Source organism: Neoarius graeffei, chromosome 3 (assembly GCF_027579695.1).
Source record: "Neoarius graeffei isolate fNeoGra1 chromosome 3, fNeoGra1.pri, whole genome shotgun sequence".
NCBI classification, from domain to species: domain Eukaryota; kingdom Metazoa; phylum Chordata; class Actinopteri; order Siluriformes; family Ariidae; genus Neoarius; species Neoarius graeffei.
The window spans coordinates 71,959,151-71,985,567 of NC_083571.1; the positions used below are offsets into that span (position 1 = coordinate 71,959,151).

At 40.3% G+C, this 26,417-nt stretch overlaps 1 protein-coding gene across 1 annotated transcript in view; it reads left to right on the plus strand.

Moving 5' to 3' along the window:
- The window catches only part of LOC132882602 (uncharacterized), an 80,948-nt gene that overhangs the window by 46,586 nt on the left and 7,945 nt on the right, over nucleotides 1-26,417 (plus strand). The gene's annotated exons all lie outside the window — the stretch shown is intronic.

Here is a 26,417-nt window from a genome sequence, read left to right on the forward strand (position 1 = left end):
GCTGATAGACTCCTAGCCAAAAAGACTAAATGCTGTAATTAAATCAAAACATGCTTCAACAAAGTATTAGTTTAAGGGTGTGCACACTTATGCAACCAGCTTGTTGTATGTTTATTTTTTATGTTTTTCCCCCTAACAGATGTGTTTGTTTTTCAATTGAATTGTACAGGTTATAGGTCACATCAAAGGTGGGAAAAGTTTTTAAATTATTTATCATGGTCTCATTTTTTTACATCAGAAAAACCTACCATTTTAACGGGGTGTGTACACTTTATATATCCACTGTACATATGAAGCACATAGCAATGCATTTTTCCCACTGCATGAGAAGTCTGCATAAGCAAAGCGAACAGTCCGAGGGGCATTCTCTCCAGGCATTTTAGGGCCATTAATGTTAGTTTGTTCCTGAACATGACATATGACCATGATGTCTTGCACAAAATTAGTATAAAAATTAATGTAGATATAAATATCTTATGCCAAATTATTGTGGCATGTTACAAAAAATAAAGAAAAAAATCCAAGTCCTCGTCTCCAGTTTATGAGTCCAAATGCAGTCCATGTCCGAGTCATCAGTGCTTAAGTCCAAGTCAAGTCACGAGTCCTTAAAATTATGGCAGGAGTCGGACTAGAGTACTACAAGCCTGTTAAATCCTACATTGGGTGACTGTGCTTTTGTATCTGCAGTGCCCAATTTATGGAACAAATTACCTACGAAGCTTCGCAATGCAGGATCTGGAGATATTTTTTAAGAAATTACTTAAAACTTTTTCAAGAGGCTTTTCATCATTAATGTCTATATTTTTGTCAAGTTCTTGTATCATGTGCTTTGTAGGCAATGTGTTACTGATCTAATGTACACAGTGCTGATGTATGACCTTTTTGTGTTTAATACTAAACCTTATACATATTAATGACCTACGAGGAGCCACTGGGGAAGCCAAAAGACAGAACAGACTGAACCGCTGACATCCAACGCACGTGGCTGGTATTCCAAAGTATCACAGGATACAAAGGCAGAATCAAGGAAAGATCATTGCCAGCCACATTACCCCGGATGAGTTTAATGAATTCTATTCCCACTTTGAGGCCCTCGTCATCAAGCCACTGGGGAGTGAGTTGTCCAGTGTGAGCACGCTGAACCTACCATTCACAGTTTCATCTGCAGATGTGAAAAAGACTCTGAGGAAATAAACCCTCAAGACAGCTGGTCCAGACAACATTCCTGGACAAGCACTCAGAACCTGCTCATCGATGCTAATGGATGTCTTTGCGGACATATTCAACCTGTCCTTCTCACAAACCTCAATCCCCACCTGCTTCAAGATGACCACCATCATGCCACTGCTAAAAAGAACCTGTCTTATGACTCCGATAGTGAGGAGATGATTCTTTGAGAGCCACATCCAGACCACTGGACACTCTGGACTCTCTCCAGTTCACATACAGACACACAGCCCTCACACACCTAGCGAGCATGGACAGCTATGTTCAGCTGCTGTTGATTGACTATATCTCAGTGTTTATCATTGTGGTACCATCTGAGCATCCATGGTGTGCCATCCACCCTCTGTAACTGGGTCCTGAACTTTTTAATGGACAGACTCTAGTGTGATAGAATGAGGAACCACACATCCGGGACAATACCTATAAACACAGTAAACTCTGCAGGGCTGCATGCTGAGTCCCATGCTCTACACGCATGACTGTGTGACTTCACAGAACAACACCAGCATCATCAAATTTGCTGATGATGCTACAGTCATTGGACTGATAACTGGGGGTGATGAGTCAGTATACAGGAGGGAAGTGATATCAGGACAACACTCTTGATCCCCCGACCTTTTGGTCAGTAACCCAGAGCCTTACGCATGGAGCCACCACTACCCTTAAACTTGCACATACCTGAAAGTCCTTATGTTTATATTGTACATACAGTACCTGTAACCCACTCCTGGTAAATACACTGCTAGTCTAGATTCGTAAGTAGCTGAGGGACAGACCGTAATGGCCATAAATGAAAGTACACAGACAACAATGTAAATTGCAACTGTAACTTTTAGTAACTTTGCAGAATAATAAATAAAAAATGAATAAATGAAAAAAAAAAACCTGGGCCCTTTAAAAATAATGAGTTGTTTGCCAGTAGTCAACAGAGTCTGTATATTTGTCCTGTCAATCCACTGTAAGTTTCTTAATGTTTGTAACTGCTCACGTGGCAGATTCTTGTGATAAGAGTGCAGTCTTTAAGGATATGTGTAGCAGTTCTGGAAACTGGCACTACTCAACCATCAGGTAGAATGTTCGATGAGTCAAGCTGTGGTCCATGAAAAATCAGCTTGAGGCTCGCCATCAACTAATCTTCAGGAATGGCACTCACTCCGTCCTTAAGACCTGACCTGTTTGATTTTGCAAACAGGACTTTAAGAATTTGTGGGATCTATTTGTTGTACAACACTCATATTAAAGCATAACAATCATGTTACACTAAGTATCACATATAGTATAATACTCTGATAACATGTTCAGGCCTTTCATTACACTCTAGTTCAATATAATTCTCCATCAGTATCTAAATCAATACACTACAACACTAGCATACATTCGTACACTGTAGTACTCTGTGGTCGGCATGAAGCTGGACTCTCTGGTGACAGTGGCAGAGAAGACGACTATGGACAAACTACTAAACATCATGGACGATGCCAGTCACCCTCTGCACACCGTCATCAGCAACCAGAGGAGCCTGTTCAGTGACAGAATGCTCCTTCCCAAGTGCAGGACTAACAGACTTAAAAACTCCTTATCCCTCATGCCATCAGACTGTACAACTCCTCTCTGGGGGCGAGGAGGGGTAACAGGAGAACAGAGGACGGGAAGGAGCAGTAGCCTAGCCTGACAATAAACAATACTGGACAATGTGCAATATAATGTGCAATATAATGTGCAATACCTCTTCTGTCGGACTTTTTTTTTCTCCCCTTCCTCTTCCCCATATCATATTTTTATTCTTTTTTATATTTGTATATGCAAATACCTAATTTAATTTATCTAGAAGTTTTTCTTAATTTCTATTCTCTGTTTATCCTGTAATGATGCTACTGGAATTTTAATTTCCCTGAGGGAACCCACCCAAAGGGATCAATAAAGTTCTAATCTAATCTAATCTAATCTAATCTAATCTAATCTAATCTAATCTAATCTAATCTAATGACCAAACAAAAATAATAGCTATTGTAACAACAGCATTAAGCTTTACCTCACTCAATTATTACAAAAATTGGCAGTATACAGTGGCATGCAAAAGTTTGGGCCCTCTTACTGAAAATGTCTCATCTCATCATCTCTAGCCGCTTTATCCTGTTCTACAGGGTCGCAGGCAAGCTGGAGCCTATCCCAGCTGACTACGGGCGAAAGGCAAGGTATACCCTGGACAAGTCGCCAGGTCATCACAGGGCTGACACATAGACACAGACAACCATTCACACTCACATTCACACCTACGCTCAATTTAGAGTCACCAGTTAACCTAACCTGCATGTCTTTGGGGGAAACCGGAGCACCCGGAGGAAACCCACGCGGACATGGGGAGAACATGCAAACTCCGCACAGAAAGGCCCTCGTCGGCCACGGGGCTTGAACCTGGACCTTCTTGCCATGAGGTGACAGCGCTAACCACTACACCACTGTGCCGCCCTCTGAAAATGTCTGTTACTGTGAATAGTTAAGTGAGCAGAAGATGAACTGATCACCAAAAGGCATAAAGGTAAAGACGACACATTTCTTTTCAGCGTTTTCTGCAAGATTTGTGTATTATTTTTGTTTTGTACAATTGGAGAGTGGAAAAAGAAAAGGAGCACCATGCAAAAGTTTGGGCATCCCAATACATTTGAGTTCTCAGGCAACTTTTACCAAGGCTCCAGACCTTAATTCGCTTATTGAGCTGTGGCTTGTTCAAATTCTTCATTAGGAAAGGTCAGATGATGCAGATTTCAAAGCTGTATAAATTCTCTGACTCCTCAAACTTGTCCCAAAAGTCAACAGCCATGGGCTCCTCTAAGCAACTCCCTCGCATTCTGAATAATAAAATAATTGATGCTCACAAAGCAGGAGAAGGCTACAAGAATGTAGCAAAGTGTTTTCAGGTAGCTGTTTCCTCAGAGTGTAATGTTATAAGAAATGGCAGTTAACAGAAACAGTGGAGATCAAGGTGAGGTCTGGAAGATGAAGAAAACTTTCTGAAAGAACTGCTCATTGGATTGCTAGAAAGGCAAATAAAAAACCCTGTTTGACTGCAAAAGACCTTCAGAAAGATTTAGCAGACCCTGGAGTGGTGGTGCACTGTTCTACTATGCAGCGACACCTGAACAAATATGACCTTCATGGGAGAGTCATCAGAAGAAAACCTTTCCTGCGTCCTAGCCACAAAATTCAGCATCTGAAGTTTGCAAATGAACATTTAAATAAGCCTGATGCATTTTGGAAACAAGTCCTGTGGACTGATGAAATCAAAATAGAACTTTTTGGCCACAATGTGCAAAGGTATGTTTGGAGAAAAAAAAGGGTGCCAAATTCCAGGAAAAGAACACCTCTCCAACTCTGAAGTATGGGTGTGGAACAATCATGCATTGGGGTTGTGTTGCAGCCAGTGGCACAGGGTACATTTCATTGGTCGAGGGAAGCATGGATTCAAATAAATACCAGCAAATTCTAGAAGCAAACATCACACCATCTGTAAAAAAGTTGAAGTTAAAAAGAGGATGGGTCCTACAATAAGACGATGATCCAAAACACACCTCAAAATCTACAATGGAATACCTCAAGAGGCACAAGCTGAAGGTTTTGCCCTGGCCCTCACAGTCCCCTGACCAAAACATCATTGAAGATCTGTGGATAGATCTCAAAAGAGCAGTGCATGCAAGACAGCCCAAGAAACTTGTAGAACTGGAAGCCTTTTGCAAGGATGAATGTGTGAAAATCCCCCAGGTAAGAACCGAAAGATTATTAGCTGGCTACAAAAAGTGTTTACAAGCTGTGATACTTGCCAAAGGGGGTGTTACTAGGTATTAACCATGCAGGGTGCCCAAACTTTTGCTTCGGGCCCTTTTCCTTTTTTGTCATTTTGAAAATGTAAAAGATGAAAATAAAAAAATTGTTTTTGCTTAAAATATACAGTAAAAGGAATGAGCCATCTTTAACTTTATGCCTTTTGGAGATTATTTCATCTTCAACTTTCTTAACTGTTCACAGTAACAGCAATTTTGACCAGGGGTGCCCAAACTTTTGCATACCACTGTACATGTTAAATTACATGTTACATACAGTATGGCTCTGCTGATATTTGCAATGATCACAGGTAAAAGTACATATAATATTTGCATAACAACTAGGGATGCACACTGGTGTCGGACGAGCACTTATCTCATCTCATTATCTGTAGCCACTTTATCCTGTTCTACAGGGTCGCAGGCAAGCTGGAGCCTATCCCAGCTGACTACGGGCGAAAGGCGGGGTACACCCTGGACAAGTCACCAGGTCATCGCAGGGCTGACACATAGACACAGACAACCATTCACACCTACCATTCACACATGTCTTTGGACTGTGGGGGAAACCGGAGCACCCGGAGGAAACCCACGCGGACACGGGGAGAACATGCAAACTCCACACAGAAAAGCCCTCGCTGGCCACGGGGCTCGAACTTCTTGCTGTGAGGCGACAGCACTAACCACTATACCACCATGCCACCACGAACATTTATGTTGGTCAAATTATTATTTTAAATACCAGTATTGATCAAGCATTTCACAATCGATGTATCCCTACTAACACATATTTTCCACAGTAAAATGTTAATCCTGAGTTTTTGTTGACATTTTTCAGACATTTACATCCTCAAAATTATAACAATCAGTGTTCTCCACGGGTGCTTTTAAAGTGGCGCATCGCCACGTTATAATTCTGTCCCACCACCCTTCCCTTGGCCATAAAAAAAGAAGTAACTTCATTAGAATACACCAAATAAATCGTAAAGTATTCGCTTTATTATAATTTTGTAACTATTTAACATGCAGAAGACCATTAAACGAATGCATACGGGGCAACCTGAAGTGGCCACACGATTGCAATAGAAAAACATCTGGCCGACTGCATACAGATTGTGACCCAGAGCTCTGCAGATTGAGGTCTATTCCTGTGTTACACTACACCGCACCACATTACACTATACTGACACATAGTAACATTGGAAGCTACGAGCTGCAGCTAGCCAGCAGCTAAATAACTTTGTGGGTGTTTGTTGCGTTATTGTGCAACGGTTACACTTATCTATAATTTTTTTCTGACCATACACAGCTACAGTAAACATATAACAGCACACACACACGTTAGTTAAGTTCAGGTCTTTTATTTTACGTATCTGTGATTGTGTAGGTGAGAGCTGCATTTTCCCGTTGCTTCACTGTTTGTTTACTGCAGGACTTCCGGGCATAAATATACATAGAAGACTAGATGCCTCGTCCCCGTTGCCCGTCAACGAAGTTGAACGTCCGCACATGGCGGCCATCTTACCTCAGACAGCTGGCTTACCCATTACATTGTGTTGGTAGCGATATGTACTTTTCAGATGACCGTAACTTCCTCAAATTTCAATTGATATTCAAACGGTTTGGTTTGTTATATAAAAAAAAAACAAACGGAAGTATGTATTTATGATATTAATGATAAATAATCATTTTATGTTTTAAAAAAAATACATGCTGAAATTCCTATGCTGTGAGAAGCCTAACACTGCATACTTATGGATAACTGCGGCCTTAGGACAAATAACCATACAATTTATTTCCAATTTTTAGTGAAAATATTTTTACATGTGATAGGGCTGTAGGGGAAGCTAAAGTTAAATAAACAGCTTACTCACTTACAACCTCACACCCAAATGTAACAATACAGTATGATACTGTTGTCCTAGCCCGGTTGCTCATATCAGGAACTGTATTGGACATTATTTCACTAAGTAAATAACGCTACCGATTATCCTTAAAAAAATGATGTATTATCTTACTGGTGAAAGGTGATCCCACGTGCCCTACTTTCCAGACATCGCCGGTTCGAGCAACCGAAAGCCGCGCAGAAGTCTGGCATCTCGTCACAATCAGTAATTTAATTTCCTCTAGAAATCATAATGTAAGTTGTTTTAAATTAACCAACCCGAAAATGAAAACCATGTGCAAGTGCAACTTCAGTTATTGAAAATATTATCTCATGACCTTCCATGTAAAATTACTTGGTGCTACGAGCTAGCCTAGCATGAAACACAACTTTGACAAAGCTGCAGTAAGTCATTTTTGAAGAGAAAAGGTACGATTTTAGCATGTTCAAGCACCCAGAATTACAACCACATTAATAATGTTTTAAGAAATCAAACCATTTGTATATACGTCAAAATTTCAGCGAGATAAGAGTATAAACATTTAAGCATCTCAATGGTCTTACCTCAGTGTACGCAAATTCTGTGGAAAAGCTTGCCTGTGGTAAGATGGCCGCCCTGTGCGGAAGTTCTGGAATACGCAGTGAGGCATCTAGTCTTCTATGTATATCTATGCTTCTGGGTTCCTGGGTCAAGAACTACAGAGGCCAGGGTGGCTTTGTAGTGCCAGCCTTGGGCACGCGCACCAGCTCGTGCATGGATTGTAGTGGTTTTACCCAATTAACATTAATTATGTGTATTGTAAAAAAATTGATGCATTTATTGTAATTGGGTATTTTGTTTATGAATTATAGAGATTATTGGCATGCACTTAGACCTGAAATTGTTATGTAAATGTATGGTTTATGTGATGTTGGTAATATAAAGTAACTGGTATCTTCCAGTGGGTGGGGACAAGGCACTATATCCAGCCCTCTAAAGGGAGGTGGATTAGTGGGGTTATGGGCACTGGCTGTTATGTAGTAGTCATGTAATGTGCATGTAATCAGGTAGTGCAAACATAGTGCAATACAGTATTCTGTTTTGTAGACAAAGTATTTTTTTCTGTTGTAATAATTACTTGAACTTTTATTTTATAATTATAATTTATTTTGTGGGTGGCACGGTGGCGTAGTGGTTAGCGCTGTCGCCTTTCAGCAAGAAGGTCCGGGTTCGAGCCCTGTGGCCGGCGAGGGCCTTTCTGTGCGGAGTTTGCATGTTCTCCGCGTGGGCTTCCTCCAGGTGCTCCGGTTTCCCCCACAGTCCAAAAACATGCAGGTTAGGTTAACTGGTGACTCTAAATTGACCGTGAGTGTGAATGGTTGTCTGTGTCGGCCCTGTGATGACCTGGCGACTTGTCCAGGGTGTACCCTGCCTTTCGCCCGTAGTCAGCTGGGATAGGCTCCAGCTTGCCTGCGACCCTGTAGAGCAGGATAAAGCGGCTAGAGATGATGAGATGAATTTATTTTGTGTTAAATTTCTGCTGCTACTTTGGGAAACTGGACCCAATAAAACATCTTGTATTAAAAGTTCTATCTTTGGCCGTTGTCCATCAGATGATATATACAGTAAGAATGTGTTTTTTGTAAAATAATTTTAACAATGATTTAGCATTTCCTATCCATTTATTGGCCAGTTTCACTGTCAAAAAAGCCCAAAGTCCATCAGCTTCAAGGCCCCCCCACCAGGGCTCCGCCCCGGACCCCGTTGGGGGCCTAGATGGCCCCCAAACCCCTGCCACCACCTTTTATTTTTGAAAAGTGGAGAACCCTGACAATAATAATGAACAACACAGCAATTTAATATCGCCCTCACATTTTGCACTATTAACTGTAACTATATCAGTAGCATTAATATTACTGCTTCAAACCACCTCAGAAATCAGTACCTTTGGCTCTGGGCCCTGCTTCCACCGAACTCACTTACATGCAAATCGGACAGGACCCACACACACAATCAGCACAATTAGCATAATATTGCTAGCTTACTGAGATAGATGGAGAGGGAAAACAGAATTTTCCAAACTCCAGGTCACCTCTACACATGTCAGTTATCTTCTGTTTTGACTAGTTAGCTTGTAAATACTGTTTATTTTAGCTTCTGAGAAGCTGCTGGGAATATTATACAAAAGCACGTCTATACTTCAAGACATTTCTTGTATACATGATATGCATTTTAACTTTCTGAGTTTTATTTATTGTCTTCAAAGATACATTGAAAAACGGGGAGAAAAAAGTCCATCCAAAATTTGTACAAAAATTGGACATTTAAAAGTACTGAGAGAAGACATGGAAGTCATGATCGCTGAACATTGACCAGCTCATCTGCAGACTCTGCATCAGCTTGTGTTTATTAAGATAAAAGTCCAATGAGCACCAAGGGTCAGAATAGGAGATGAAAGGGGTTATGGAGCTGGAAGAGAGAGTTTCAACTTAGTTTTGCATTATATAGGGAACGCTGTAAAAAACCTATCACTCACACTTTTGGTGAGATTCTCCAGCACTATTTACTCCAACCACCTGGTGCCCACCATATGCTACATTTCTCCATCCAAGACAGCTAGTTGGAGTCAAACCAGCAACCTCCAAGCACAGAGACAAAGGGTTTATCACAACACCACCAAATCACACAGCCATGTACTGGGATCATAGTGCCTTTGTCTTTTAAAATGTCACCAGCCCCCAAAAAAACCTAACAACTTTTGTCTTAACATCTTGCTATCCTGGGCAGCATGGTGGTGTAGTGGTTAGCGCTGTCACCTCACAGCAAGGAGGTCCGGGTTCGAGCCCCATGGCCGACAAGGGCCTTCCTGTGTCCGCGTGGGTTTCCTCTGGGTGCTCCGGTTTCCCCCACAGTCCAAAGACATGCAGGTTAGGTTAACTGGTGACTCTAAATTGACTGAGTGTGAATGGTTGTCTGTGTCTATGTGTCAGCCCTGTGATGACCTGGCGACTTGTCCAGGGTGTACCCCGCCTTTCACCCGTAGTCAGCTGGGATAGGCTCCAGCTTGCCTGCGACCCTGTAGAAGGATAAAGGGGCAAGAGATAATGAGATGAGATCTTGCTATCCTCATTCATTCATGAATGAAAATATATATGAATAAATGAAGAGGGTCTGCAAACTGCAACTGTCAGGTCTCATCAGAGATGTTTTATCGGGTTCAAATCAAGACTTTGGCAGAGCCACTCAGGGACATACAGAATCTTGTCCTGAAGATACTCTGTCTGCACTCTGGAGCAGGTTTTCTTTATGAACCTCTCTGTATTCATCTGCATTCATTCACACTCGCCAGTGAGAAGCACTCCTACAGAATGATGCTGCCACCACCATGTTTCATCATAGGAGCAGTATTAGCTAGTCTCTAAACAAAATGTTGGGCTTTAAACAACCCAAATTAGGTTGCTTTTAACTAAGCCAGTGGGTACAGTGGTGCTTGAAAGTTTGTGAACCCTTTAGAATTTTCTATATTTCTGCATAAATATGACCTTAAACATCAGATTTTCACACAAGTCCAAAAAGTAGATAAAGAGAACCCAGTTAAACAAATGAGACAAAAATATTATACTTGGTAATTTATTTATTGAGGAAAATTATCCAATATTACTTATCTGTGAGTGGCAAAAGTATGTGAACCTTTGCTTTCAGTATCTGGTGTGACCCCCTTGTGCAGCAATAACTGCAACTAAACGTTTCTGGTAACTGTTGATCAGTCCTGCACACCGGCTTGGAGGCATTTTAGACCATTCCTCCATACATAAGAGCTTCAACTCTGGAATGTTGGTGGGTTTCCTCACATGATTATACAACTGAATCAACCACAACAAACACACACACACACACACACACACACACACATACACAAATTTCCCTGTTAAATTACAATAAACTACAGGCAGTGTCACCAGCATTAACCTGCTCCTCTACAGTGAACCTTCTGTCATTTACAACAGTTTATTACTGTAGAATATTATAATACTGTGCTGTATAGAATATCAGCTTTAAAATCTAACACTATTCTCATTTACAGTTTCTCTTAGTTCTATTAAAATACAGTAAAATGCTAATTACAGAGAACATTAAAGGCTCAATAATGACAATGCACATAAGGTTAAACATTACAGGATTAAACAATGTTCAGATGAGTAAATATTCAAGTACATAATTTATTAAAGACAATAACACAATCACAACCTCAGAGTAAAAATACAACAAGCTGGAAGAAGTGAATTTGCAGCTGAACAAAATTTTGTAGGCAGATAAATACATGTAAACAGGAGACTATTTTGGGAGAAATCAATAAAATCCAATTAACATGTTCCCTCAAATAAATAAATAAATAAATAAATACACTATATATTACATATATACACACATTTTTATAGTGTGTGTGTGCATATATATATATATATATATATATATATATATATATATATATATATATAAAACACACACATACATATATATACATATATATACATATGTGTGTGTGTGTTTTATATATATATATATATATATATATATATATATATATATTGTGTGTGTGTTATATATATGTACATATATATATATAACACTATATTTTATAAATGTATATAAAAATATAGTGTTGTGTATATATATATATATATATATATATATATATATATATATGTATGTGTGTGTGTGTGTGTGTGTGTGTGTGTGTGTGTGTGTTTTATATATAACACTATTTTATATATATATATATATATATATATATATATATATATATATATATATATATATATATATATATATAAACATATGGCATGCCGTTCAGGAAATTAATCTTTGAATATATTGAATGAATCCCCGAATATATTGAATGAAACATTGAATATATACACAGCACTACAAAATGGTGAATTCACTATATAGTGAGTAGTGAGTGATTTCAGACACAGGGTTAATGTCTTCTAAAATCACTTCATTTCACTAAAATATTACATTATATAATAGATTACATTGCTTTTACGGACTAAAAAAAATGGTAAAATAATGTAGAGCAGCAGTCCATAATTATCGACACCTTTTCAGATTTACCAATAAAAAACAATTTTACAAAGGTGAGTTTCAGTTACAATAGTTATTAGTGGTGAATTAATCAACCTGAAGACCCCCCTCCCCTTTGATCTTGTCATCTGATGACACAGCTCGTTACCCGAGATGGAATTTTTTTTAGCATAATCAGCAATTTGAGGAAAACCCGGATGTTATCATTGCAGGTAAGCATGGTGGAAAGATCATGGACATGTTTTTGTTTATTAAATTCACTGATATTTCATGATATCCTTGTCAAAACCTTCTTTGTTTCTTACTCTTTCATTTGACAGTCGCCATTTTGTATCCAAACACATGTTTGAGAAGTCACATGAGCTGTCGATAATAGTGATCACTTTCACCGGTGTCCACCATTATCGACACCCTGTGGAATTAAGTGACATTTACAACTGTTATGGATCGATCTTTGTGTAACATTGTTGAAGTAGATGAAAGTACTTTAAAAAAAATAAAAGTGCTGTGATTTATAATAATTATTTTCTGATTCAAAAAAGAATACAATGTTGATAGAGTATTTGGAATCCTATTGCAATAAAGAGAATTAGACCTTAATTAAATTTCTAGCATATAAAAAAATTACATGCTTGAAATATTCAGATTTTTCTATTCCATTCAGAAAATATTTTTTGCAGTTTGTTGTAAATATCTACCACATATTGCAATATCAGTAGGCATTTTATATTTTTAGATGCAAAAATATAAAGCTTTGGTTTGAGGAATGACATGCGACCTTGACCTGGATTTTCATGTGGTTACAATGTCAATTACCTATTGACATTTATTGGTAAACTAAAAAACTAGAAATTAATACAAACAACAACGGATGAGTAACAAAATGTGATCTACAAAAATACTTAGAAAGTGGGTAGAAAGTGGAACAAAAAGGTTTTCTGACACAGGTTAAACATTATCAGTTCATTTGTTTACAAAAATTAGAATTACTTCCTCATTTATATAAGCACCGACATCGCTATGTTTTCACGTGACATCGTCAAACCGTGGTTAGCGCCGTCGCCTCACAGCAAGAAGGTCCGGGTTCGAACCCTGTGGCCAGTGAGGGCCTTTCTGTGTGGAGTTTGCATGTTCTCCCCATGTCTGCGTGGGTTTCCTCCGGGTGCTCTGGTTTCCTCCAGAGTCCAAAGACATGCAGGTTAGGCTAACTGGTGACTCTAAATTGGCTGTAGGCGTGAATATGAGTGTGAATGGTTGTCTGTGTCTATGTGCCAGCCCTGTGATGACCTGGCGACTTTTCCAGGGTGTACCCCGCCTTTCGCCCGTAGTCAGCTGGGATAGGCTCCAGCTTGCCTGTGACCCTGTAGAACAGGATAAAGTGGCTAGAGATAATGAGATGAGATCATCAAACCAGAAATTGGCCATATTGGCGGCATTGGACACATTAACAGCAAAGCAATCTGCGTGAATTTTTCGATAAACTAACCAAATAATGGTGAATTACTGCAGAGTTTAGGGTCGTCACAATCGCTCAGATCATGAGAAACATCTGCACTTCTGCCGATTACCTAAAATAATCAAAAATCACAGGGAGGAAACCAGAAAATTGTCAGAGGAGCGTCGTCGTCTCTGGCTTGCCAAACTAAACCAGGATCTGACCGACAAAAATCTGGACAACATAAGCGTGTGTTCAGTTCACTTTGTATCAAGTATGAGGTTTTTTTAAGTTTTGATCAGTGTCTTAAAATGAAACATGACACTATATTACTACTGTCTAATGTCTACTGTTGGTGCTTCTGTATGTTCTATTGAGAGTAAGCTAAAGTTAAAAATCACAATCAGCCATCTGCTGTCAGCTGAGGTCAGCCCACAGGGGATGTGCATTCATGATCTACAGTATATCACTGTACATAAAATGTACACAGTACACACCTTTGCTTTCACCAGACATTTGTCACCAAATTTCCGTGCTTTTTGTTACCTGACCCAGCCACAGCACATCTGGTTATAGGCTTCTAGTCCCTTGAAACACTTCAGATCCTCAGCAGTGTATGGACTTGGCGAAAAAATCAAGTAGTTGATGATGTCTGGGTATGTCACAGCCAGCAGCAATGCATTGTCTTCACTCAGTTCTTCTCCCATTTCTTATGGTTCCAGCCCATCGATTAACTGCAATTTCTCCAGATAATGGGCTCTTACACTTGGCTCTAGGCCTTCTACATATGACACTGTCACCCCACAGCAAGAAGGTCCTGGGTTCGAGCCCAGCAGCCGACGAGGGACTTTCTGTGTGGAGTTTGCATGTTCTCGCCATGTCTACATGGGTTTCCTCCGGGTACTCCGGTTTCCCCCACAGTCCAAAGACATGCAGGTTAGGCTAATTGATGGCTCTAAATTGACCGTAGGTGTGAATGTGAGGGTGAATGGTTGTTTGTCTCGTAATCGGGAATCAACTCATTCTTTTCCCAGTGGCAGTTTGAGTAATTATTCATGCATAATTTATGTACTGAAAGTCTTTTCTACTTTTGCAATGGCCAAAAGATCGTTCAAGTGCATATCACGGGTAAATTCAGGAGCAAGATCAATGTAATTCTCCTATTTTATATTAAACTTAGGTCAAATACCTGTCACATTTTGCATTTTGTGCAATTTTTTTTACCTTGCGCAATACCAAAAAAATTCAGTTGAAATCAAGCCATTTGAGGCAAATTCGTCCACTGCTGAAAAAACTTGGCATTTGGATTGCCCGGCAAACATTTATTTTCGTGGCGTCATGTGCGGGACGCAGCCCTGTGATGACCTGGCGACTTGTCCAGGGTGTACCCCGCCTTTCGCCCGTAGTCAGCTGGGATAGGCTCCAGCTTGCCTGCGACCCTGTAGAAGGATAAAGCGGCTAGAGATAATGAATGAATGAATGTGCGGGACGCCTCCTTCTGAATCCTAGGGTTAGGGTTAGGGTTTGTTTATGAGAAAACGACCTGGTGATTTTCTGCAAATTTCTTCAACGTTATCACGTAATTATTAAAATGGTTAACAGATGTCTCGTAGGAGGGTGTAGCCAATCTTGATGGGATTAGCACTCATCATTTTCCAAAAGACTGGAAAATGAGAGAGAAATGGGAGCACTTGGTCTACACAGGCTGTGCACTGAAACCGTGTAAGCTCTCACAGCCTGCTGGCGCTTCCGCAGGTGACGTCACGAATCTGGCTCCAGACTCCCTTGGGATTTTTCCAGACGTGTTTTGTTATTTTATTTTTTTCTGCTGTAGACAGATGGCCTTGTGCAAAATTACACTTCTGGATGAGTTTGTAAAGGGACATACTTTCATATAAAAAAAACCCCGAAATTGGTCAAGGATATGCACTTTAAGGTGTCGATAATTGTAGCTGCTGCTCTACTCAGTGCCGTATTAAGCCAATGCGGTGCCCCTGGGCACTATACGTCAAGTGCCCCCCCCCCACACACACACACACCCTGCGCGCACGCATTCAGTAACCTCCTGCACACACTCACAAACCTTGCTTTTTGCTGTCAAAAATAGTAGCATATACATAAACAATAGTACACATAAACAAGGTCATTCTTCCTCATTGAAAATTTATTAAGTAGGCTACATCAGCCCATCAAATTCACTGAAAACAACCAACGATATGCATGTAGGCATATTGAAATGTCTTATTCAAAAATGAGCAGCATATATTTGTATGTCTCCCTCGGCTAACACTGGCTGTGGTTGTAGCATCTCCCCGGCTAGTGCTAGCAGGGCCATCTCCCTCACTAGCATCGCTGATTTCACTAGCTTCGGCTTCAGCGCTGGTAGTGACAGCAGTTGTCGATGTTTTTATAAAAAAAACGATCTAACACTGGAACATTTTTAATTGCAGCTACACGCCTGGAGCCTCTCTTTTTTTAATTTTCTCTTCGCACAACCACTCAATTGATGTCTGTCCATTTTTCATTTCTACCGCGGTTTTAAAAAAATTGATACATTTCACCGTAGGTGAACTGGCTCAACTGACAGGTTGAGGAAAGGGGGGTTAATGGTCACATAGGCCACTCTTGCTCAGAATTATGATTATTGTTGTTGTTCTTATGAAATTAGTGTTCATAAAGAATTATATATGACTATTTAACAATGTCAAGTGTATAACCATTTTAAGTGTACAAACATTCACGAAAAATATTTTTAAAGTTTCTGTCATGTGGTGCCCCCCCACTGGCTGTGAGTGGTTGGTGCCCCTGGGCACTGTGCCGCAGGCCCATATAGTTAATCCGGCCTTGGCTCTACTATGTCCTAAATCATGTTGTTTTGTGTTAGCTAGCTGTTAAAGGGGGATTAGCATAATTTAAACCATTCATCTCACATTCACATCTAAAACTAACTTCATCATGGAGTGCTGGTTTTCTGAGCTAGACATATAATCTCTTAACCAACCCAAATTTCCACACAGAGCAGAGCAGCGCTGTATTTTAATAAACTTGTTCATGGCAGAGAGAATAAATCCAGCAGGTGCGTCTCACCGACCACCAGGGGGCGACATCCAGACATTCGTTGATAAATAAACCAGAAGTAAAATGTTGTTAAAACACAAAAATACTTTATTCCAACGGTAGTAAGGCAGACAACGAGCTACAACCTCATTTCCATCCAAATGTGCTGTCCAACGAGCTGGACACTGAACACTGGTCTCTGTGCAGCGGCTGTGAGGCGAGAGATCAGGGACTGTGTACAAAGTCCTATCTAAAGATCTATCTATCTAATATTACTGCACTGTAATAGTATATGGCACTATTGCTGTGGTCTTCACACACTATCCTGCACGCACTCGTCCTGTCTCATCTGTTTATAATAAAATAGTGACTTAATTCGGGCAGCACGGTGGTGTAGTGGTTAGCGCTGTCGCCTCACAGCAAGAAGGTCTGGGTTCGAGCCCCGTGGCCGGCGAGGGCCTTTCTGTGTGGAGTTTGCATGTTCTCCCCGTGTCCGCCTGGGTTTCCTCCGGGTGCTCCGGTTTCCCCCACAGTCCAAAGACATGCAGGTTAGGTTAACTGGTGACTCTAAATTGACCGTAGGTGTGAATGTGAGTGTGAATGGTTGTCTGTGTCTATGTGTCAGCCCTGTGATGACCTGGTGACTTGTCCAGGGTGTACCCCGCTTTTCACCCGTAGTCAGCTGGGATAGGCTCCAGCTTGCCTGCGACCCTGTAGAACAGGATAAAGCAGCTAGAGATAATGAGATGAGAGCTGAGTGACTTAATTCCAGAATTTATTCCATTTAATCTGATAGATTTCAGTTTGCAGAGGGAAAATCCATGAGACAATTATTTAAACTTTCAGTAATTATAATTCCTTCAGTGGTGTGATGGAGTTTTGTCCACATCTAATAGAGAAAGATCAGGGAGGATAAATATTAAATATTTTGAAAATAATTTATTTTTCTGTCTCTACTGTTCAGCTCCATGGCTTGGCATGGTGTGTGTGTGTGTGTGTGTGTGATCGTATTGCCTTCGAGATGAGAACCTCAAACAGACGCTCCATCTGGTTTCCTGAGAGACTCTAATGAGCTCCCTGTTGGGCTCCATGGCTTATAATTACAAACTTCCCGTATAGGAAATGACTTGCAGGAAATCTGAGCTGAAGTCAAGACAGATGGCTATGTTTACTTCACAAAGAGCTCTTGCTCCCCCTCTTTTTCAGCAGTGATGATGGCGGCGATAGTCTCTTCCTGCAGCCCCACCCTGGAAACGACCAACTGAAACCGGTTTAGTCGTAGCGATGTAAGAGTCATTTGCTCTGTAAACTCGGAAAGTCATATTGATGAACGAAAGAGAAGACTATAAAGTAAAATGGGGACATGTTTCCCCCGTCACTGTTTGAGACTGCTGTTCCTTTTCATATCAGGTAAGAGTTATCATGTGCTGCTGCTGTTTATTATACTGTTTATTATACTGTTTATCAGTGATGGGGAGAGTCATGGGCTTATTTAGATGAGTAACCAGGATCTGAACACTTTGTTTCGGATGGCTCCTGTTTCGGTGTTACACATGATTCAAAAATTGACATAGAGGAAAAATATTAGAATTAACAATATATTATAAGAACATTTACATTTAAGATCATACCATCGAGCTAAAGCCCTGCTGAAGGAGGTTCATACATCATGAAACAAAATACATAAACAAATGCTGTAATTCTCATTTAATAATAATAATAATAATAATAATAATAATAATAATAATAATAATAATTTAGGGCGGCATGGTGGTGTAGTGGTTAGCGCTGTCGCCTCACAACAAGAAGGTCCGGGTTCGAGCCCCGGGGCCGGCGAGGGCCTTTCTGTACGGAGTTTGCATGTTCTCCCCGTGTCCGCGTGGGTTTCCTCCGGGTACTCCGGTTTCCCCCACAGTCCAAAGACATGCAGGTTAGGTTAACTGGTGACTCTAAATTGACCGTAGGTGTGAATGTGAGTGTGAATGGTTGTCTGTGTCTATGTGTCAGCCCTGTGATGACCTGGCGACTTGTCCAGGGTGTACCCCGCCTTTCGCCCGTAGTCAGCTGGGATAGGCTCCAGCTTGCCTGCGACCCTGTAGAACAGGATAAAAGCGGCTAGAGATAATGAGATGAGATGAGATTATTATTATTATTATTATTATTATTATTATTATTATTTTGAAAAAGGTATGGTTTTTTTTTCACAACACATGATCTAAAATGTTGGCATTCCCCTTGGCTGTCAGTTGTTGGAGTTTTCACTATATTTGACTTTCAAATTGTGTTATGGAACAAGAACAGGTTTGGCATTGAATCCTGGGAGATAATGCTGTATGTACTTTGGAGGATTGGTCTGTTTGTTGAGTAATGTGAATCCTTCTTTCATGGTAAACACTTTTTTGATGTTCAGTGGAATAATGACAGGCTTTTAGAGGTTAGATTTAGCCTTAATGTGTGTGTAGATAGTGTTTGTGATAATCCGTTTTATTTCTTCACAGTAACAAATCGTAATATAAGTTACAGAATATAAAATCTATAAAAAGTTAATAAGACTCTTTCAGATGATGGTGAGCTGTAGTTTTATTCACAGTGGTTCTTTATGTAAACAGGATTTCCTGAGTTTTGGTCAGCTTGTATCCTGGTCTGAATAAATAGAGAGCAAGTCAAGCACATTTTTTTTGGTATAAAGTGTGTACAGTAAACACATCATGTCCTTGATTATATTTGGAAAGTCCTTCACACCCATGTTATTCCCACAACAAACTTCAATGTTTTGGGAAAATAATTTTTACGTTTACAGTTCTGTCAGGACTCATATGGTTAACCTGAGGTGTTTCCTGACCTCTAATCTGAAGACACTATGTTCAACCCCGATTCCAAAAAAGTTGGGACAAAGTACAAATTGTAAATAAAAACGGAATGCAATAATTTACAAATCTCAGAAACTGATATTGTATTCACAATAGAACATAGACAACATATGAAATGTCGAAAGTGAGACATTTTGAAATTTCATGAACAAATATTGGCTCATTTGAAATTTCATGACAGCAACACATCTCAAAAAAGTTGGGACAGGGGCAATAAGAGGCTGGAAAAGTTAAAGGTACAAAAAAGGAACAGCTGGAGGACCAAATTGCAACTCATTAGGTCAATTGGCAATAGGTCATTAACATGACTGGGTATAAAAAGAGCATCTTGGAGTGGCAGCGGCTCTCAGAAGTAAAGATGGGAAAAGGATCACCAATCCCCCTAATTCTGCACCGACAAATAGTGGAGCAATATCAGAAAGGAGTTCGACAGTGTAAAATTGCAAAGAGTTTGAACATTTCATCATCTACAGCGCATAATATCATCAAAAGATTCAGAGAATCTAGAAGAATCTCTGTGCGTAAGGGTCAAGGCCGGAAAACCATACTGGGTGCCCGTGATCTTTGGGCCCTTAGACGGCACTGTATCACATACAGGCATGCTTCTGTATTGGAAATCACAAAATGGGCTCAGGAATATTTCCAGAGAACATTATCTGTGAACACAATTCACTGTGCCATCCGCTGTTGCCAGCTAAAACTCTATAGTTCAAAGAAGAAGCCGTATCTAAACATGATCCAGAAGTGCAGACGTCTTCTCTGGGCCAAGGCTCATTTAAAATGGACTGTGGCAAAGTGGAAAACTGTTCTGTGGTCAGACGAATCAAAATTTGAAGTTCTTTATGGAAATCAGGGATGCCGTGTCATTCGGACTAAAGAGGAGAAGGACGACCCAAGTTGTTATCAGCGCTCAGTTCAGAAGCCTGCATCTCTGATGGTATGGGGTTGCATTAGTGCGTGTGGCATGGGCAGCTTACACATCTGGAAAGACACCATCAATGCTGAAAGGTATATCCAGGTTCTAGAGCAACATATGTTCCCATCCAGACAACGTCTCTTTCAGGGAAGACCTTGCATTTTCCAACATGACAATGCCAAACCACATACTGCATCAATTACAGCATCATGGCTGCGTAGAAGAAGGGTCCGGGTACTGAACTGGCCAGCCTGCACTCCAGATCTTTCACCCATAGAAAACATTTGGCGCATCATAAAACGGAAGATACGACAAAAAAGACCTAAGGCAGTTGAGCATCTAGAATCCTACATTAGACAAGAATGGGTTAACATTCCTATCCCTAAACTTGAGCAACTTGTCTCCTCAGTCCCCAGATGTTTACAGACTGTTGTAAAGAGAAAAGGGGATGTCTCACAGTGGTAAACATGGCCTTGTCCCAACTTTTTTGACATGTGTTGTTGTCATGAAATTTAAAATCACCTACCGTAATTTTTCTCTTTAAATGATACATTTTCTCAGTTTAAACATTTGATATGTCATCTATGTTCTATTCTGAATAAAATATGGAATTTTGAAACTTCCACATCATTGCATTCCGTTTTTATTTACAATTTGTACTTTGTCCCAACTTTTTTGGAATCGGGGTTGTACAATACGTATGCAATAAAACACACAGGAGCATTGCAAAATAATCCACAATAATTTCAACTGAAGATTATTTTTTTTTCCCTGGAGCAGCATGTTCTGAAGTGTTTTATTCCTTTTATACCAACAACAGTCGCAATTCCCTCACCAGACACTTTTTTCTCTCTTGAAGTTAAATACCACGGCAAATCGGAGAAAGTTGGGACGGTATGTGGAAATTGAAATTAAAACTGAAAACAATTATTTGTAAATAATCTTTGACCTGTATTGCACTCAAAACAATACAACAGCACATTATTTGATGTTTGACTTCATGAATTTCTTTTTTTTTTTTTCAAAATAAACAAATATCAGTTTTGATTCTTGCAACACATTTCATAAAAAGTTGGGACAGGAAAGCATTTCCCACTTTATAAAGTTGCCCTTCCTTCTCACAACACTTAAAAGATGTTTAGGGACTGAAGACACCAAGTGATAAAGCGTTTCAGGTGTTATTTTGCCCCATTCTTCCTGCAAACAGGTCTTAAGGTGTGCAACACTACGGGGTCATCTCTGTCATTTTTTCATTTCTAAATTCTCCACACATTCTCTATTGGGGACAAAGGGGACACACCCTCTTCTTCCACAGCCATGCCTTTGTAATGTGTGCAGAACGTGGTTTTGCATTGTCTTGTTGAAATCTCTCTGGAAAAGATGTCGTCTTGAAGGCAGCATATGTTGCTCCAGAATCTCAATGTACTTTTCTGCATTAATGCTCCATCACAGAAGTGTAAGTTACCTTTGCCAAGGGCACTGACACAACCCCATACCATGACCCACCCTGGCTTTTGGACTTGTTCCTGGTAACAGTCTGGATGGTCCTTTTCCTCTTTAATCCAGAGCACACGGCATCCATTTCTTACAAAAAAAGACCTGGAATACTGATTATTCTGACCACAATACACGTTTCCACTGTTTTATGGTCCATGCCTCCACTGCGTTGTTTATTTAATTTTTTATTTTTTCATTTTCCATACCATCCCAACTTTTTTCTGATTTGGGGTTGTACATTAATAAAAATAAATCCAGTTAAGTGCAGCATAATTGCTCCTTTAAAACAGCAGCAGTCATGTTCACAATAACTTAAAGGAGACATTATTTATTAGATTATTTTATGATGAGCTTTATGATCAGGGGAATTTACACATTCTGAAAAATACCATCTGCTGTTCAGACTGATGAATGACATCACTGATTCTCTCAGTCCTTGAAGCAGCTAATATCCCGACAGAACCGGGTTAGAATTGTGCTTTATCAAACACCAGACCAACCCCAGAAATAAAAAATAAAAATAAATAGATAAAAAAATAAAATTAAAAAATAAATAACAAGAACAACAATAATAATACAGGAAAGACCATTGCAAACCACCCAAAACTGGCTGAGGAAGCTGTGTTCAGCTTTGGATGTGATAAGAAAGAATAGAGGAAATGGACAAACAAAAACCACCAGTAATTATGCAGGGGATATAGAAATAGGTTCTGTCCGGCTGGCTGGCCGTCTGGTCACGTTTTTGTTTCCAGGCCATATCTTTAAAACTACTGAAGATATCTTCATGAAACTTTGTATACATATCAAGCAACATGTGAATTGGTGCCTTTTGTTAGTTTGGATTTTTGAAAAAAAAAAGTATTTTTCAAATTTTTACATAAAAAAATAGATTTTGACTTAGTTTCTAAGAGCAATGTTCGTTTCTGGATCATATATCCAAAATTATTCATGATATAGAGTTGAAATTTGGTATACATTTTAAGAAGGTGATGTAGAAATTTCTTAGTATGAATTTTCTTTATACTAAGAAATTTGAGAAATTTTAATTTTTCATGTTTCCATGGAAACAATTTCAGACTTAATCTCTCAGGTTTTGTTTCCGGAGCAGAACTTGAAAAATATGAGTGGTATGGTCTTGAAAGTTGGTATATGTGTTGATTAAGTAATGTATATGTGCCTTTTTATACTAAGAAATGTGAGGGATCTTAATTTTTAGCTCAACTGGACCAAAGGTCCGGTGGGTTTATGCCATGGGCTGCTGAGGTCAGTATAAAGAGGTAGGGTTGGTTTCCTGCAGCAGAACTTGAAAAATGTGACAAATAATATCTTGAAATTTGGTATGTAGTTGGTATATAGGGCGGGGGATATGACTCTGTCATCTTGTTTATTCTGTATGTAGTACATGCTTTCTTTACTTTGGCTGATAGTTTTTCTTTACAGTAAATCACCACAAATAAATTTTAGCCTTTTTGAAGAACTAAACATATAAGATGAATTGTTTTGTAAAATTCTTGTCTATTCACCACAGATTGAGCATAAAAGACTGGCATATGTATTGTATTATATGTATATTATGCAAAGAGTTTCTCTTTCAGGTGATCTTTTGTAGTTTGTATAGTTTTTGCCATCTTGTGTGTTGAGTGGAAAGTCAGTGGGGGAGTAAACATCACAGTGGGATTTTAGACGGTTAACCACTAAAGCAGTAAAGCATGTTGTGCATGGAGCCCCAGTTCTGTGCATAGATGCATTTTCACAATGCACGGAAACTGACCAAGAAGCTATACAGGAAAGCAAAGCCACTCTTACAACAATAGCTACCATAATCTCATGATGAAATGGAATTAGCAGGTGATTTATAATCATAATAATAATAGCAACTGCTCATACACCATACTGTCAGTATAAAATAATACGAATAACCAATTACTTTAAAATTTATTACAGGTACATTTCAAATATAAGGTTAAATATGAGAGAAATATACAGTGTCTTGCAAAAGTTTTCATCCCCCTCAGTGTTTGTCCTGTTTTGTCACATTACAAGCTGGAATTAAAATGGGGGGGGTTAGCACCATTTGATTTACACAACCTGCCTACAACTTTAAGGTGCTTTTTTTGTGACACAAACAATTAAGATGAAAAAACAGAAATCTGGAGTGTGTATAGGTATTCACCCCCCACAAAGTCAATACTTTGTAAAGCCACCTTTTGCTGCAGTTACAGCTGCAAGTCTCTTGGGGTATGTCTCTGTTAGCTTAGCACATCTACATGTAGCCACTGGGATTTTTGCCCATTCCTCAAGGCAAAACTGCTCCAACTCCTTCAAGTTAGATGGGTTGTGTTGGTGCACAGCAATCTTCAAGTTATGCCACAGATTCTCAATTGGATTCAGGTCTGGGCTTTGATTAGGCCATTCCAAGACATTTAAATGTTTCCCTTTAAACCACTCCAGTGTAGCTTAACGGTATGTTTAGGGTCATTGTCCTACTGGAATGTGAACCTTCGTCCCAGTCTCAATCCTCTGGCCGACTCAAACAGGTTTTCCTGCAGAATTGCCCTGTATTTAGTGCCATCCATCTTTCTTGTCCTTGCAGATGAAAAACATCCCCACAGCATGATGCTGCCAATACCATGCTTCACTGTCAGAACGGTGTTCTCAGGGTGATGGGAAATGTTGGGTTTGCACCACACATGGTGTTTCCCATGATGACCAAAAAATTCAATTTTAGTCTCATTTGACCAGAGAATCTTCCATGTGTTTGGTAAGTCTGCCACATGCGGTTGGGCAAACTCCAAACATGTTTTCTGATTTTTTTTTTCTTTAAGCAATGGCTTTTTTCTGGCCACTCTTTCATAAAGCCCCGCTCTGTGGAGTGTATGACTTAAAGTGGTCCTATGGACAGATGCTCCCATCTCTGCTGTAGATCTTTGCAGCTCCTTCAGTGTTATCGTTGGTGTCTTTGTTGCATCTGATTAATGCCCTCCTTGCCTGGTCTGTGAGTTTTGGTGGGCAGCCTTCTCTCGTCAGGTTTGTAGTGGTGCCATAGTCTTTCCATTTTGCTATAATGGATTTAATGGTGCTCTGTGGGATATTCAACGTTTGGGATATTTTTTATAACCCAACCCTGATCTATACTTCTCCACAACTTTGTCTCTGACCTCTTTGGAGGCTCCTTGGTTTTCATGTTGCTTGCTTAGTAGCGTTGCAGAGTCAGGGTCCTTCCAGAACAGGTTGATTTATACAGACATCATGTGACAGATCATGTGACACTTTGATTGCACACAGGTGGATATTAATCAATTAATTATGTGACTTATGAAGTGAATTGGTTGGACCAGCTCTTATTTAGGAGTTTCATACAGTTCAGTTCAGTTATGGTCCGCATCTAAGAAGATGATCGGGGACCCTTCTCACGACGTCGTCGACGCCTCGCTGCTGCTCGTTCCATGAGCTGATGCTCTGACAGGGTTCGACCAAGCTTCACCTGGGCATGCCATGCCGTTCTGTCAGCCGCCACCTCAAACCAATTGTTGCCGAAGCAGAAGATTTTCAGGTCTTCTTTCGCGCAGTCTTTCCATCTTTTAAGGGGACGGCCTCTCGGTCGGGTGCCGTGCGAGAGTTCACAGAAGAGGAGCTGCTTTGGGATCCTGTTGTCACCCATCCTACAGACGTGACCCAGCCAGCAGAGTCTATTAGCTCGAATCATAGTTTCCATTGTAGTTGAGTTGGCACGTGACAGGACCTCTGCGTTCGTGATGTGATGCCACCATTTAACTCTGAGGAGTTTCCGCAAGGATCATTGATGGAAACTTTCTAGCATTTGCAGTTGCTTTGAGAGAGTTGGCCATGTCTCACTGCCGTAGAGCAGAATCGGTAGTATAATGGCTCTGTACACTGTCAACTTGGTGGTGGTGGACAGTCCATTTCTGTCCCAACATCTCGTAGCTAGACTGCGGAATGAGTGAGCTGCTCGGCTAATTCTCTTCTTAACCTCGGCTTGAAGGCTCCCATCGTCGCTGAGGTTGCTACCCAGGTACACAAAATTGTGTGCCCGCTTGAGTTTGAAGCCATCTAGGAGGATCGGTGGTGGTTCTGGGCACTGAATGTGCATTACCTCGGTCTTGGGTTTGCTGATGGTGAGGCCATAGTCGCTACATGCGTTGTTAAGGGCTGTTGTAACATTCTGTAGAGAGTTAAGGTCTGCAGTGGCTAAGGCTGCATCGTCGGCATACAGGAAGCCGCTCAGTGTCGTTTTGGATGCTGATTTAGACTTGAGGCGGCGAAGTTGGAAAAGCTTGCCGTCCAACTTGTGTCGTATCTCAACTCCACAGTCTTGCATTTCCTTATGTGCATGGCGAAGCATGAAGGAAAAGAAAAGGATAAACAGCGTGGGTGCGAGAACACAACCTTGCCGTAGTCCAGAGGAGACTTCAAATGCTTCAGTGAGTTCGCCTTTGATAGAGACTTTGGCCTGCATGCTGTCATGGAAGCTGCTGATGATGGCCACCAGCTTAGGGGGGATTCCAATCTTGCGCAGGATATCCCATGTGAGAGACCTATCCACTGTGTCAAACGCTTTGACAAGGTCAATGAAGATGATATGGAGCTGCTGGTTCTGCTCACGGCTCTTCTCAATCAATTGGC